This window comes from Pleurodeles waltl, chromosome 2_2, assembly GCF_031143425.1.
Source record: "Pleurodeles waltl isolate 20211129_DDA chromosome 2_2, aPleWal1.hap1.20221129, whole genome shotgun sequence".
In the NCBI taxonomy this organism is placed as follows: Eukaryota; Metazoa; Chordata; class Amphibia; order Caudata; family Salamandridae; genus Pleurodeles; species Pleurodeles waltl.
In genome coordinates, this window is record NC_090439.1 from 467,371,304 (window position 1) to 467,385,010 (window position 13,707).

Genomic DNA, 13,707 nt, shown 5'->3' on the forward strand with positions numbered 1-13,707 from the left:
CTTTTGAATCATGACATTTACTTATGCACTTATTTAGAGCTGGACAATAAGATTAAAGTTGAGAAGAATTGGCAGCTATTCCATCGACCCACTTCTGACATTCTTGCCTCATTCGTAGGTCAGGGATGGATGTGTTGATGAGGACAGGCCTGCCACTGTCTGATGTTTTGAGAAACACCACTTGGCAGTGTTGGCGTGACGTCAGATGAGCATCTTTATGTAGGGAGACACCTTTCGTAGGTATGTACGGTAACAGAATTTTGTTGTAATAGAATTTTCTTGGACGAATCTTATCTGACATAAATATTGGGTCCTAAATATCGCTTCTCCCACTTGCTGCAAGAAAAGCTAACCATGGACAGACAAACCACATTGATCAGGGTCTGTTCTTGAAAAAAATAGGATTATTTTTGTTAAATTGTTTTCTGCTGAGAAGAGTGTAGCATGCGGGGCAGGCATCAGTGGCAGCATGTGTTGGAGGTGGTGGTAGGGGGGCTGGGGGTGTTAGCCCCTGATGAAAGCACTGTTGATTATAAATAGATTTTAAGTGGTGACAAATTATTGTCTGGGGTGGCTATCATTTTCTTACTCACATTTGGATGCTTTTGTATCAGATTTATTTTAATTTTACTGATTTTGAAAGCATTGCTTCTCAAACAACCTAGATGGGATAGTCTGTTCATTTACACAGAAACAATGTATTCATTTTCTGTGATTTTTCGTGATTTACTTTTAAATGAAAATAATATTTTCCTGATGGAACTGCTAGAAAAGATGCAGATTCAGTTAGTTTACTTTTCACCAGCACAAATTAGTCAGATTGTTTTTCTCGTTGTTAAAATCATGAAATGCTATATAACCTCCCCTTTACGGGTAAGCTACAACAGTTATAACGATTAGTGTAGACATTGGTATTAGAGTGATTCTGTTGTCCTATTTATTTTCACATAGAGATTCCAGATGAATTCTCTATGTGAAAATTCAGGGGGAAATTAGGAATTACTAGGTGAATCAGACCCAGAATTACAGATTCGCCCAGTAATTCCTCATTTCTTTTTTAAAGACAAGTTCATTAGCATTTTCAAAAAGTAACACGTATCGAAACATCATTACAAGTGCAACCAATCTGTAATGTATGCCCTTACAAACAGTTGTAATCACACCCACCAAAAACCACACCGTCCCCAGTCCAGTCTACACAGTGCTCGACCATTTATTCATCTTTGACCTTTCCAACCCATTCCTGATTCAATATTTATCTAGGTCTATTTTTCAGGTACTCCACTATTTTTGTAATCATCTCCCTCCAAGTCATTAAATCCCTGACAACTTTATCATCTCTACGGCTCAGTTTAATGTGTTCATCGTCTGCCATTGCCCACTCCGGTAAATCTTGGCTCCAAGCTGGGACTTCTGGAACTTGGGGTGCCTTCCATTGAATAATAAACCATCATTTTGCCATAATTATCTCTTCTGACACTATCTGGGTCACCATTTTCAATGCGCTACTCCCTGTTAGCACAACCAGCAAACAAAGTTTTATGTTCCCCATCAGAGGTACACCCACTATGTGCTATAATACATTGATTACTTCAACTCAAAAGCCAACCAACAAATGTTAGGACCATGTCATGTGCAAGAAGTACACCTAAGGCTGGCTGCATCTGCTACATGCTGCTGGAGCTGCAGGGTATATTTTATGGAGCTTCTTACGGGTAATTTAGGTTTGGTGCAGAAAATTAAACTGGATAAATTTGAATCAGACATTGGGAGATACCAGACGGACCTGATCACATGACCTCTGCCACTCTGTGCTGTTCAGCTCATCCGGACAGTCCACACTCCATTTGTGTTTAGTGCGTGTTGTAACCCTTCTTTATCTGTGAGTAGGGCCTTCTGTAGGAGTGTAATTAGCCTTCATCAAGCTGCCAGATCTACCAGCTGTCTCACCACTGCATGTTCTTTTCTCTCTATCGCAGCAGGTATGGGAGATAGTCAGGAACTGGTCTTCCCATCATAAACCCCTCCTGTAACTTATCTTAATGGTGCATACCTGCTAGCAGATATGTTTGCCAGAGTGGGTCACCATCAAACTATTGCACCACATGCTGAAGTTGCATGTCTGTGTAGAATATTAAGAAATTGGGTAGCCCAAGGCCCCCGCCTCTCCAAGGGAGTTTCAGTGTGTTCAGCTTTCCTCGACTATATCAACCTGCCATTACCAGTGCACCTAGCAGCTTATCCAGGTCGGAATCAGACACATTGCGTTCTGTAACATAACAGGTAGAGTGGTCAGAAGACCATTTTAGCCCCTGAGATTCTTACCATCATGGAGAGCAGGAGTGTTTTCCAAAACTCAATGTACTGTGACTGCCCAAATTATTATAATAATAATGGACCTTGAGGCACTGCGTAACCCAGAACCAGAGATAACAAAATACATCTTGTTAGAAATGGGGTCTTTGGTTGGCAGTTATGTTACCCCCTGTCCAAGCATGGACCCTCACTCTAGTCAGGGTAAAAGAGAATCACCCTCAGCTAACCCCTGCTTGCCCCCTTGGTAGCTTGGCACAAGCAGTAGGCTTAACTTCAGAGTGCTAGGTGTAAAGTATTTGTACCAACACACACGGTAACTTAATGAAAACACTACAAAATGACACAACACAGGTTTAGAAACATAGAAAATATTTATCTAAACAAAACAAGACCAAAACGACAAAAATCCACAATACACAAGTCAAGTTATCACTAAAAATGCAAAAAGAGTCTTCATGTAATTTTAAACACAACGCTAACACTGTTAGCGTGAAAATGTACCTTGGGTGCATCAAAAATAACCCCGCACGGGCGAATGTGCATCAAAAAGGGCTTGTGATGTGTCGGTTTCACTCATGAGTGAGACCTTGCGTCGTTACTCCTTTAGTCGGATCAGCGTACGGCGTTTCTTCTCTATGCAGGAGAGTGATGCGTCGATCTGGTCAGCACTCTCGGGTTCGGGCAGGCCTTGCTTTGTTTTTACACGCCCAGCGGTGTTTGTGTCGGAAATCCAGCCGCACGATGAACCGAAAACCGCGCAGGTTGCGATTCCACCAGCCTCTGTCAGCGATGCTGTGCGTCATTTCTCCAGCCCCGGTCGTCGATCTTCGGGTCGCGTTGCAGGCGAGCATTGATTTTCAGCCGCGAATCCTGCGGCACATCGATTTTTCAGCCGCAGATCTAAGTCACGCCGATCTTTTCCACGCACAGCGTTCTGTGCATGGGTGTCTTCCTCTTAGGCCACCAGCTTCTCCTTTCAGGGTCCCAGGAACTGGTTGGGCACCATTTGGCAGAGTAGGAGTCTCTCCAGAGATGCCAGGTGCTGGCAGAGAGAAGTCTTTGTTGTCCCTGAGACTTCAAACAACAGGAGGTAAGCTCTAAATCAAGCCCTTGGAGATCTTCACAAGAAGGAAGGCAACACAAAGTCTAGTCTTTGTCCTCTTACTCTGGCAGAAGCAGCAACTGCAGGATAACTCCCCAAAGCAAAGTCACAGGCAGGGTAGCTCCTCTTCCTCAGCTCTTCAGCTCTTCTCCAGGCAGTGGTTCCTCTTGGTTTCCAGAAGTGTTCTTAAGTCTGTGATTTTGGGTGCCCTTCTAATACCAATTTTCTCCTTTGAAGTAGGCCTACTTCAAAGCAAAGTCTCTCTTGATTGTGTAATCCTGCCTTTCCCAGGCCAGGCCCCAGACACACATCAGGGGGTTGTAGACTGCATTGTGTGAGGGCAGGCACAGCCCTTTCAGGTGTAGGTGACCACTCCTCCTCTCCCTCCTAGCACAGATGGCTCATCAGGAAATGCAGACTACACCCCAGCTCCCTTTGTGCAACTGTCTTGCAAGAGGTGCAACCAGCCCAACTGTCAAACTGACCCAGACAGGGAATCCACAAACAGGCAGAGTCACAGAAATGGTTTAAGCAAGAACATGCTCACTTTCTAAAAGTGGCATTTTCAAACACGCGATCTCAAAATCAACTTTACTAAAATATATATTTTTTAATTATGAGCTCAGAGACCCCTAACTCCACATGTCTATCCGCTCCCAAAGGGAATCTACACTTTAATATATTTAAAGGTAGCCCCCATGTTAACCTGTGAGAGGGACAGGCCTTGCAACAGTGAAAAACAAATTTAGCAATATTTCACTGTCAGGACATATAAAACACATTACTATATGTCCTACCTTAACCATACACTGCACCCTGCCCTTGGGCTACCTAGGGCCTACCTTAGGGGTGTCTTGTACGAAAAGGGAAGGTTTAGGCTTGGCAAGTGGACACACTTGCCAAGCCGAATTTACATTTAAAAACTGCACACACAGACACTGCAGTGGCAGGTCTGAGATATGATTACAGGGCTACTTAGGTGGGTGGTACAACCAGTGCTGCATGCTCACTAGTAGCATTTGATTTACCTGCCTTGGGCACCTCTAGTGCACTTTACTAGGGACTTACTAGTACATAAAATATGCCAATCATGGATAAGCCAATTACATACACATTTTGTATAGGAGCACTTGCACTTTTTCACTGGTTAGCAGTGGTAAAGTGCCCAGAGTAACAAAAGTGATGCTCCTGTGGCACTAGGGCCCTATAAATACGGCCCATAGGAGAGGACTGGAAGTTTTTACCAGACAAATAATTTTACAGACAACGAGTTGCATTTGTTCTCCATTAACTTCTTGAGGTGCCCACTCCAAACAAAACACCCCTTAAGCACTGCCTGTAGAGTAGTTTTGAAAGGAAACCAAGGGGTAACGCAGGTGCTACCAGCATGGAAGTGCCAGATTGACCCCCTTTTACCTCTCATCCTCCTCCCAAGCAGCAAATGTTGCCTGGGTGCCAGGGAAAGGGTACCAAAATGTGTTATGCCAACGACTGCAGCTTTCTTGAACTGGCCATCCCTCTCAGATCCATTCTCATTTTACAGGCAAGGGGTTTCTTGGCCGGGCTGTCCTATTTACAGCTCTGCAACTAGCACCTTTGATTGTTATTGGCCAATTTACACCGTCTCAGTTTAGGCAAGGTTGAACTGTGAAGTAACACATTACATACACTGTGTCCGTTTACTTCGCTTATTATCGGTTGACATCTAAACAAACACGTGTATCGACTTAGAGTTTTTTCGTTATTATCTCACAATTTATTGAATTGCCTTCAGTGCAAAAGATGGCGTCATATGCTTTAAAAGAAGAAACGTCGCACATAACTGCGGCCTACAATCACCGTGCCAGCCTTTCGGGAAATCGCTGCTGCTGTGTCGCTGGGAACCCAACCGATACGTTCTGGGTTAAATTCCCTCTGAAACAGAAAATGTTTTTGCTCCTGAAGTGCACAATTGCAGCAAATTACGGCGGGCGCGACTTCATACATTTATTAATTGCTTTCCATTTTCCGTCGCATTGACATTTGCATTATTAATAACTACCAACATCAGAGGCCCAGTGGAGGCATTTAAAAATCAATGGCGTACAGCTGGGCACCTAAAGCTTGGTATTAGCGGAGCAAATCAACATTTAAAGTGTTCATGCGACTCTCAGTTGGCAGGGTGAACAGAAAAGATTAGTAGTAGCTGCATTTATTTTCCGATTCCTTATCTGAAACGGAATTCATCGGGGCTTGCATCGTTTTAAAGTACTCTAGCTAGGCCTTGTCATGCATTTTGTTTATAATGTGGTTGTAAGTAACTGCGTTATGTGGCAACATATTAAAAGACGGTTTTATGCTTTTTATATTATTTTAGGATTTGCTGTAATTCCAGAATACCAGAATACATGGAATAATCAAGGACATGGCCGAGGAGCCACCTCACGTGAACACATACTGGTAAGAAGTAACCCTATTTATTCAATCTCAATAATAAAAAAAAATTCAAATATAAACATGGGATCTATTTCACGAAGGTGTTTGCATATATAACTGTAAATTGCCCTTTGTGATTCACAAACTGGTTATTCCACACAGAGGAAAGACTTCTATTAGGATGGGATGTGAGTGTGTGCAAATATGTGTTTACAGTAGGTCGGCTGGTCATTTTAGTGTGAGTACATTCACAATAGGCAGTGTGCACACAGACTCGCAGATCTGTGAACGTTCACAAACCACTTGTAAGTTGTTTCCCATATTGAAAATATTCAGAGATTTGCTCTTGTTGAAGGCTGGTTTAAATCAGTTTTATATGGGGCCCTAAGAATACCACCCCAAGATAAACGGAGGTAACACAGAGGCATTTTCTCCAAGGGGAAAATGTTTTCCCTTGAAGAAATACATCTAAAAACCTTGGCACTGCAAAGTTGCTTCAGTGTGATATTTCTGACTGCAAAAATGTCCTCATTCAAAAATATTTATGCATGTAAATACTTTTGTGAATCAGCGTCAGAGACAGGCGCTTCATTGTGTAAATCTCTTCTAGGGCAATATAAGATGAAGCCTCAAACGTTCACCAAACGCAACTCATGACACAAACAGAAGGGGAGCCAACTGGCCCAAAATCCACATTTGATTTTAATTTAGTCTGTCACTCAGTCTTTAAACCCCTTAGGTATCCCTGTTAACAGGTGAATGGAATGGCTTGGGGTCACGTTCTATATGTTCAGTTACGCTTACTCATGGCATAGTACCAAACATGTTCTAAGATCTATTGCTTAGGTGTAGAATGTTCTGCTATGGAGATTCTAGTCAGTTCAGTTGGCCAGATTAGGAGAGCCTTGTTCCTGAAGAATAAAGGGCACAGTGCAATATATGGGGACCCAAGTTAGGCCCGCCCATGACACTTCTTTAAAAAAAGTAGAAATACTTACCTGGACCTACCTTAGATGGGTCTCCCCTCCAGGGGTGGGTGGGGATGCAGGGAAGGGCACCTGTGGACTGCTTCCATCGTCTGCGACCATGGAAGTGAGCCCACATGTCCCCTAACGCCTGCCCTGACCCAGGCATTAAATAATGGCGCTAAACAGGCGCCATTATTTAAGGCCCTCCTCCTCCCGCGCGTCATTTTTGCACTGTAGGATAAATAAGGCGCAAATGCCTTAAAGTCATTTTTTGCCTGGGAATGCCTACCTTGCATCTCATTGACGCAAGGTAGGTTTCCACGGTAAAAAATGACACAAACTCCATAACTTTGATGCTAGACCCCTCTAGCGCCAAAGTATAAATATGGTGTTAAGTGTGTTAGCCGGATTTGTGTAAAAAAATGACGCAAATCCGGCGCAAACAGAGAATAAATATGCCCCTAAATCTGAAAGCAGGGCATGGTGCAAAGTGCTTTGGTGTTACAAGGAATGGGTTTTCTGTGCTCTGTTACATTGGAAGTCTGTTTACACATTGTCTTAAACTTCATTGAGATTGCAGAGGAAAATTATGTTTTAACAAACATTAGACAAATTTAAAATCTGATGGTGATAACGCGTCAGAACCTTGATAAGTAAACTTACAAGGAGACACGTCTAGGCCAATGAACCTTTTGACCACGTTTGGAGACATCCCAGAACGAGGTATCTTTTGGCATCACAATCAATAGGTCAATAACTCTATCAATATGCACAATAACTAATCAATCGAGCTAATCAATAACGTTTAATATAGATCAATACAGCAAATGCACCATGACCTTTCAGCCATGAATAACCACAACAAATCTAGTAAGAGTTAGGATATTTATTCCCTATTAGTTACAATCTAATATCATGTTTATTAGTTTCAACAATAACAAGCACATCAAAACCACTATAACTTGGCAATCAGAACAAAACTTAATCAAAGCATAGATCATGAACATTAGAATAAAGCACGACGTTAACATGAGTCAACTTTAGCAGAGTATCATTAGTACATTATTCAACAAAGCAAGAATTCAGTCATTTGTCTATTTGCATCTGATATTAGTGAACTCCTTAACTAACCTCGAATTAGCATCAGTGTTGGACTTTTTGCCTTACGCAGGGTCATCCCCAGTCTTTTTGCCTCCTTCCTCCTGGTTTTTCTGACCTCTCGCTGTTGGCTCTAGGACTCTGAGCACTTTATCACTGCTGACCAGTGCTAAAGTGCAGGTGCTCTCCCATCTAAAGTTGGTATGATTGGCTTATACCTAAATGGCATATTTAATTTACCTATAAGTCCCTTGTACAGTGGTATCTCTATACCCAGGGCCTGTAAATTAAATACTACTAGTGGGCCTGCAGCGCTGCTTGCGCCACCCACTGAAGTAGACTTTCAAACTTGTCTCAGGCCTGCTAGCGCAGGGCCTGTGTGCGCAGTTTTCTGCCACAGGGACCTGGCATCTAAATTTACTTGCCAGGCCCAGAACTCCCCTTTTACTACATGTAAGTCACCCCTAATGTACGCCGTAGCTAGCCCTATGGGCAGGGTGCCATGTATGTAGAAAGGCAGGACATGTGCCATATTGCATGGCCTGTCCTAGTAGTGACAAACAGCCTAACTTGGTGTCTCATTGCTGTGAGTGCTGCCTTCTCATAGGATTGCATTAGAAATGCCCTGCCTTATGTGTAAGGGGTATTGTCTGATTTATGAGGGGTAGTGTAGGCGTGTTTGGTATGGTTGTGATGGTGATAATAAATGCTGCTTACTGGTGTGGGTGTATTTTTTATTACTATCACAGAAATGCCACTTCTAGAAAGTGCGCATTTATCTGTGCTTATGACTCTGGTGTTTTGCAGCTTGACTCCAATCCACGTCTGGGAAGAGTGACAGTTGGGGCTTTGTGCATACTTTTCAGACAGCCTGTACACAGGGAGGGTGGAGGTGTCACAGAGGTGCATCTGCATACTGAATAGTCTTCCTGGGCTGAGAGAAGGGAGAGGCGGGGCACACCTGCATTTGTAAAGACTGTGCCCTGGCCTCACACAATAGGGTCGTTAACCCCCCACTGATGTTTGGAGCCTGTGCTGAAAGTAGAGACGGGGCACTCCCAGAACCAGTTGTAACTGGCTGGAACCTCCTCTCCCTACCATTGTAAAACACTGTAAGAACTGACTATAAGTACAGGGGAATTTTCCCCACAATTTGGAGACTCTTGGAATCATCTTGGAACTGGACACCAAAGGCTGAAAGGACTCACCAGGAACCGCCATGGACTGCTGCTGCTGTGCTAACCTGTGACCTTCCTGGTCACTGTGAAGGACTTGCCACTTGCTGCCTTTCCCTTGTGCTGGCCTGTAGCTGGGCCCTCCACCTGAGGACCTTGTCTTAAGATTCTGCTCCCCAGGGGCAGGGTGCTGTGGCCCCTGACCCCTGCATCCATTTCTTCATGAGGGGTGCTTCTCCGTGGTTGCGGCTGCTATAGCACTGATTGCAGCGCGCTTATGGAGCCTTGGGAGCTCGTAGGCTCCTTGCTGCATTGTGCCCCTTTAAATAAGATCACCGCAGCGGCCCGGGAAGCTGGAAGAACACTCGCGAACCGCATCGGGTGCAGGTGAGTGTCTGCTCGGGCCCAAGGAGGGGTCCGATCTTCTTTTGGCTTCACGGCAGGACCAGGGGAAGGCGCGGGGAGTGCCCCCTTCCCCCTGGCCTCTGCGTTAGGAGCAGGACGCTCTTTTTCTGCTGTTAGGTAAAACGGGCATTATTGTGCCCCCCCCCCTTGGTGGAAGGGCCAGTGGAGGCCCGGGGGGGGCCCCAGAGATCGCGGGTCCCAGGAGGGGCCTGTCATTAAACCGAAGGGGGTTCGTGGTGCCCCCATCCTGCCCTAAATTGTTTTTGCTGGCTTTGGCCCCCCTTGTGAGGGCCGGTTTAGGCCCTGGGGGGCCCCCAGTAATCACGGTCCCCGGAGGGGCCTGTCTATAAAAGAGAGGAGGTGCATGTCGCCCTCCTCTGACCCCAGAGTATAAGGGAGGCCCCCGTTTTGCGCATAGGAGCGCCGGGGGCCCCATTGTTCGCCTTCTAGGCACTGGAGGCACCTTCATCCAACCAGGTACTGTTTAAAGGACCAATATAGTTGCAATCCAAAGTTCTTTCTACAGACTTTTGTTTGATTCATATATTACCTACCTGCGTTTGATGTTTTTACATATGTGTATGCAAATGTTCCTTTTATGGACATAATTGCTAATATGTTTTTCTAACTTGCCATATGTTTTCTAATGTTCCTACTATGGGCATTTTATGATATTCTTATGACAAGAGCAGTGATGTAATAACATGTTTTCCTGACTACTGCTTATGTTGCAGAATACTGAGTAACCTGTGTGTTATGTGTGACTACTGCTAGGTTGCAGAGTAACTAATGTGTAACGTTCTGACAACTGCTAAGGTATCAGGTAAGTACTGATATGTGATGTTTGGTCTGATAATTGCCTTGTGTACAATACAGTATATTTTCATATAATCTGGTGTTGTGTTTCCTTTGTGGTGGGGATATTGTGTCACATGTGTTGTGTGTGTTGTGCAAACGCTTTACACATTGCCTCCGGGTTAAGCCTGACTGCTCGTGCCAAGCTACCAAGGGGGTGAGCAGGGGTTATCTTGGACGTGTAACTCCCTTGCCCTGACTAGAGTGGGTGGGTTCTGCCTGGCTGAGGTGCATACCCTAGCCAACCAGAAACCCCATTTCTAACAATCAGCATGTTGGGCTTCATGCAAAACAATTTGGCAACATGAATTTGGAAAACATCTAACTATGGTCACTATCAAAAGAGCTGTTGGGACCTAGAAAGAAAAGGCAAACAGACAATTACATTTTCATCAGATAGTTACTCATCCGAATGAGTCAGCAAACAGCGTCAGTCATCGTCCTCAGAACATCAGTCGATTCGCCATCAGCCAGGATAGAATAGGCAAGTCTCAATAGGGCATGGATAAAGAACAAAGCTCTTCCCTCATAAGAAGGAGAAGTGCATATCGGACAAGGGGTAAGATGAGGATGGTTTAAAGTATCAGACGGCTAAAGACAAAGGGCCTCATTACAACCCTGACGGTCAAAGACCGCCAGGGCTGTTTTGGCGATTGTACCACCAACAGGCTGGCGGTACAATCTTGCAGATTACGACCGCGGCGGAAATGCCGCGGTTGCACTGCCGGGACCGGTGGTTTACCGCCATGGTTGTCCCGGCCGTTTTAATCCTCAAGCGCTGCCCAGGGGATTACGAGTCCCCTTCCCGCCAGCCTGTCCATGGCGGTAGAGACCGCCATGGAAAGGCTGGTGGGAAGGGGAGACGCGGGGCCCCTGGGGGCCCCTGCACTGCCCATGCACCTGGCATGGGCAGTGCAGGGGCCCCCAGGCACAGCCCCACACTGCTTTTCACTGTCTGTCAGCAGACAGTGAAAAGCGCGGCGGGTGCCGCTGCACCCATCGCACGGCCGCAACAGGAGCCGGTTCCCATGTTGCGGCCGACATCCCCGCTGGCCCAGCGGGGATGTCAAAATGGGGCCGGCGGGAGTGTGCCCGCATTGGCGGCCACTCGGCGGTACAACCTTGGTGGGCGGCCTCCACCGCCCGCCAAGGTTGTAATGAGGGCCAAAGTCTCTTCGAATGACAAGGGATGATGAAGAATGGCTTCAAGAGTGGCAAAGTAATGGCAAGGTTTGGTGAGGAAGAATGGCTGATTTCTCCTTGGGTCACGTCGTTATATCAAAACTGTCGAACAAGTCTCTAATTTCCCATTGGGCAATATTTGGTGCATCGTTATCTCTGTCCAATAATTCTCCACACACCTTACTAGAAGTTTCACCTAACACAGTTCTCATGCAGTTTATTGGCTCCTGTGATTGACGTCATCATCGGGTGGAATGTCAGGTAAGAAAAGTTACACTTAACGCTCCAGTCAGTAGTTCCATTGTCTTCTTCTAGTCCAGGCGACCTTGCACCTGTTGCGAATTACACTGTTGCATTCGACAAGAATGTCTCCTTGAGCAAGTCGGGTCCCATGAGAAAGAATTTACTACAGCTACACACACATCTATCTCTAGCTTCTGGAAAAGTACAGCTTCGTGTCCTTCAGGAAAGCAGCACATTGCACGTTAGAAAAACACAATTAATATGAGACCAAGCAACTAGGCCCAGACCTTCGCTAAACTAAGGCCTAGTGATTAACTTAGCAAAACCCAAATACATGACTCTAATTAAGATACGCTAATACAAAACCATACATTAGTACATTGTTAATTCATCATTAGTCAGTTTCATTAATCATCGTATACATTGGTGGCCACTCCCCGTGTGCACATTTGAAACGCGTATGTTATTTTCTATGCAAACACATTTTCTATGCAGCTTCATTACACATTATATTGCAAGCCTTTCATGTTAATATTAATTTTTAAAGGTTACACTCCAACACTGGTCAGCCCGCTAGCTAACTGATTCAGAGGCCTCACCCTGTGCATAGTTCCCTCCAACAGATTTAGAGATACATACTGTATTGCAGGGATCTTTAGCTTTTCAGGGGTGCCACCACTATGGTAGTTTCATTCAAGACAATGATCCTTTATTGAGTGGGGATGGTGTTTGAATCACTTGCTTGGCAAAGTATTCTGTTCTGCAGGAACAAACTCCTGAAGCATATATTAGTTCTGGCAAAACTAAAAAAGCCCTGTTGCGCCAGACGTTTTCTTGCTGTGCTTAGAATCATGGTGCGATTTCCATGCCCAGGACCTCCATGTTTCATATGGCAAGTGGAGGTTTCCATGCTCTAAATATTGCAACATGTGATCTGACCATCCTGTGGTGCCCCTCCTCTTAATGGGGCAGGTGAACAGTGCATCCACAATTTAATGGATGATGCATTATTTGCAAAACTCCAAAATAACTTAATAGCATAATTCCATATTAGCTTCCTATAACTTTGCACACAAAGGCATTATTGTAACCCGGCTAAAATAAACATAATTAAACATAAAGTGAATTCCTTATTTTTGAAACACATTGTGATCCATATTAAGAATATGGACCTGATTTACAGATGAGCTGTATCTTCTAAACAGCAGTATTAGCAAAGTGTCCTCCATAAGTATAATGTATTTTGGGTGATTCTCCATTTGCAGAATTACCCCTGTTCTCTTCTACCTCCTGTGGGACAGTAGATACTAGCAGAGAGCTGCATCCCCCAACTTGGCTTTGGAGTTGCTTTGTTAAAAAGCTGCAGCTCTTCGTTCAAAAGAGAGTGGGGAATGACAGCTGGAGAGAAAAAAACGGGAAACAAAATTAGAGCAAGTGAGGAGAAGGTATTGCTTTTATATGAAGAAAGGTGCCATTAGCAAATGCACCAAAAGGGCACTTTTTTCAAAAGTAAGTCAAACTTTGCATGAGCTCACTACGACTCCTCAAAAGTGGGATCGGCTTGTCAGTCTGCCCCGGGTGGATGGGAATACAGAACATAAAATTACACATGCGCTGGTGCCAACGAGCATGTTTTCAACCTTGCATTTGCACATGACACTATTTACAACTTTAAGCTTTGCTCTAATTTTGTAGGCTATGACATGGAATAGATCTTTGGAAAATAATGATATGACTGTCAGAGAGCTGTTAGAGTAAATGTGGGATTCTGAATTCAGTTTCCTCAGTGCTATGACACACAACAACGGAAAAACAACATTTTATGTCTCCACTGTTCTGACATTGTGGAGAGTAGCTTACTTCTTAGGTTTCCAGAGAACCAATTGAACAAACAAACGATGAATGATGGTCTCACCCACCTTTTCCAACATAACTTGGGTCTCCTCAG

General features: G+C 44.6%; 1 protein-coding gene across 7 annotated transcripts in view; it reads left to right on the plus strand.

Annotated features, from left to right (window-relative positions):
• DLGAP1 (DLG associated protein 1) overlaps positions 1 to 13,707 on the plus strand; it is a 2,415,981-nt gene that overhangs the window by 238,322 nt on the left and 2,163,952 nt on the right. For all 7 annotated transcript variants that reach the window (XM_069219941.1, XM_069219948.1, XM_069219940.1 and 4 more), the window contains one exon: positions 5,775 to 5,857. The gene's annotated coding sequence lies outside the window, so the exon portion shown is untranslated. The remainder of the gene's footprint in view (positions 1 to 5,774; positions 5,858 to 13,707) is intronic.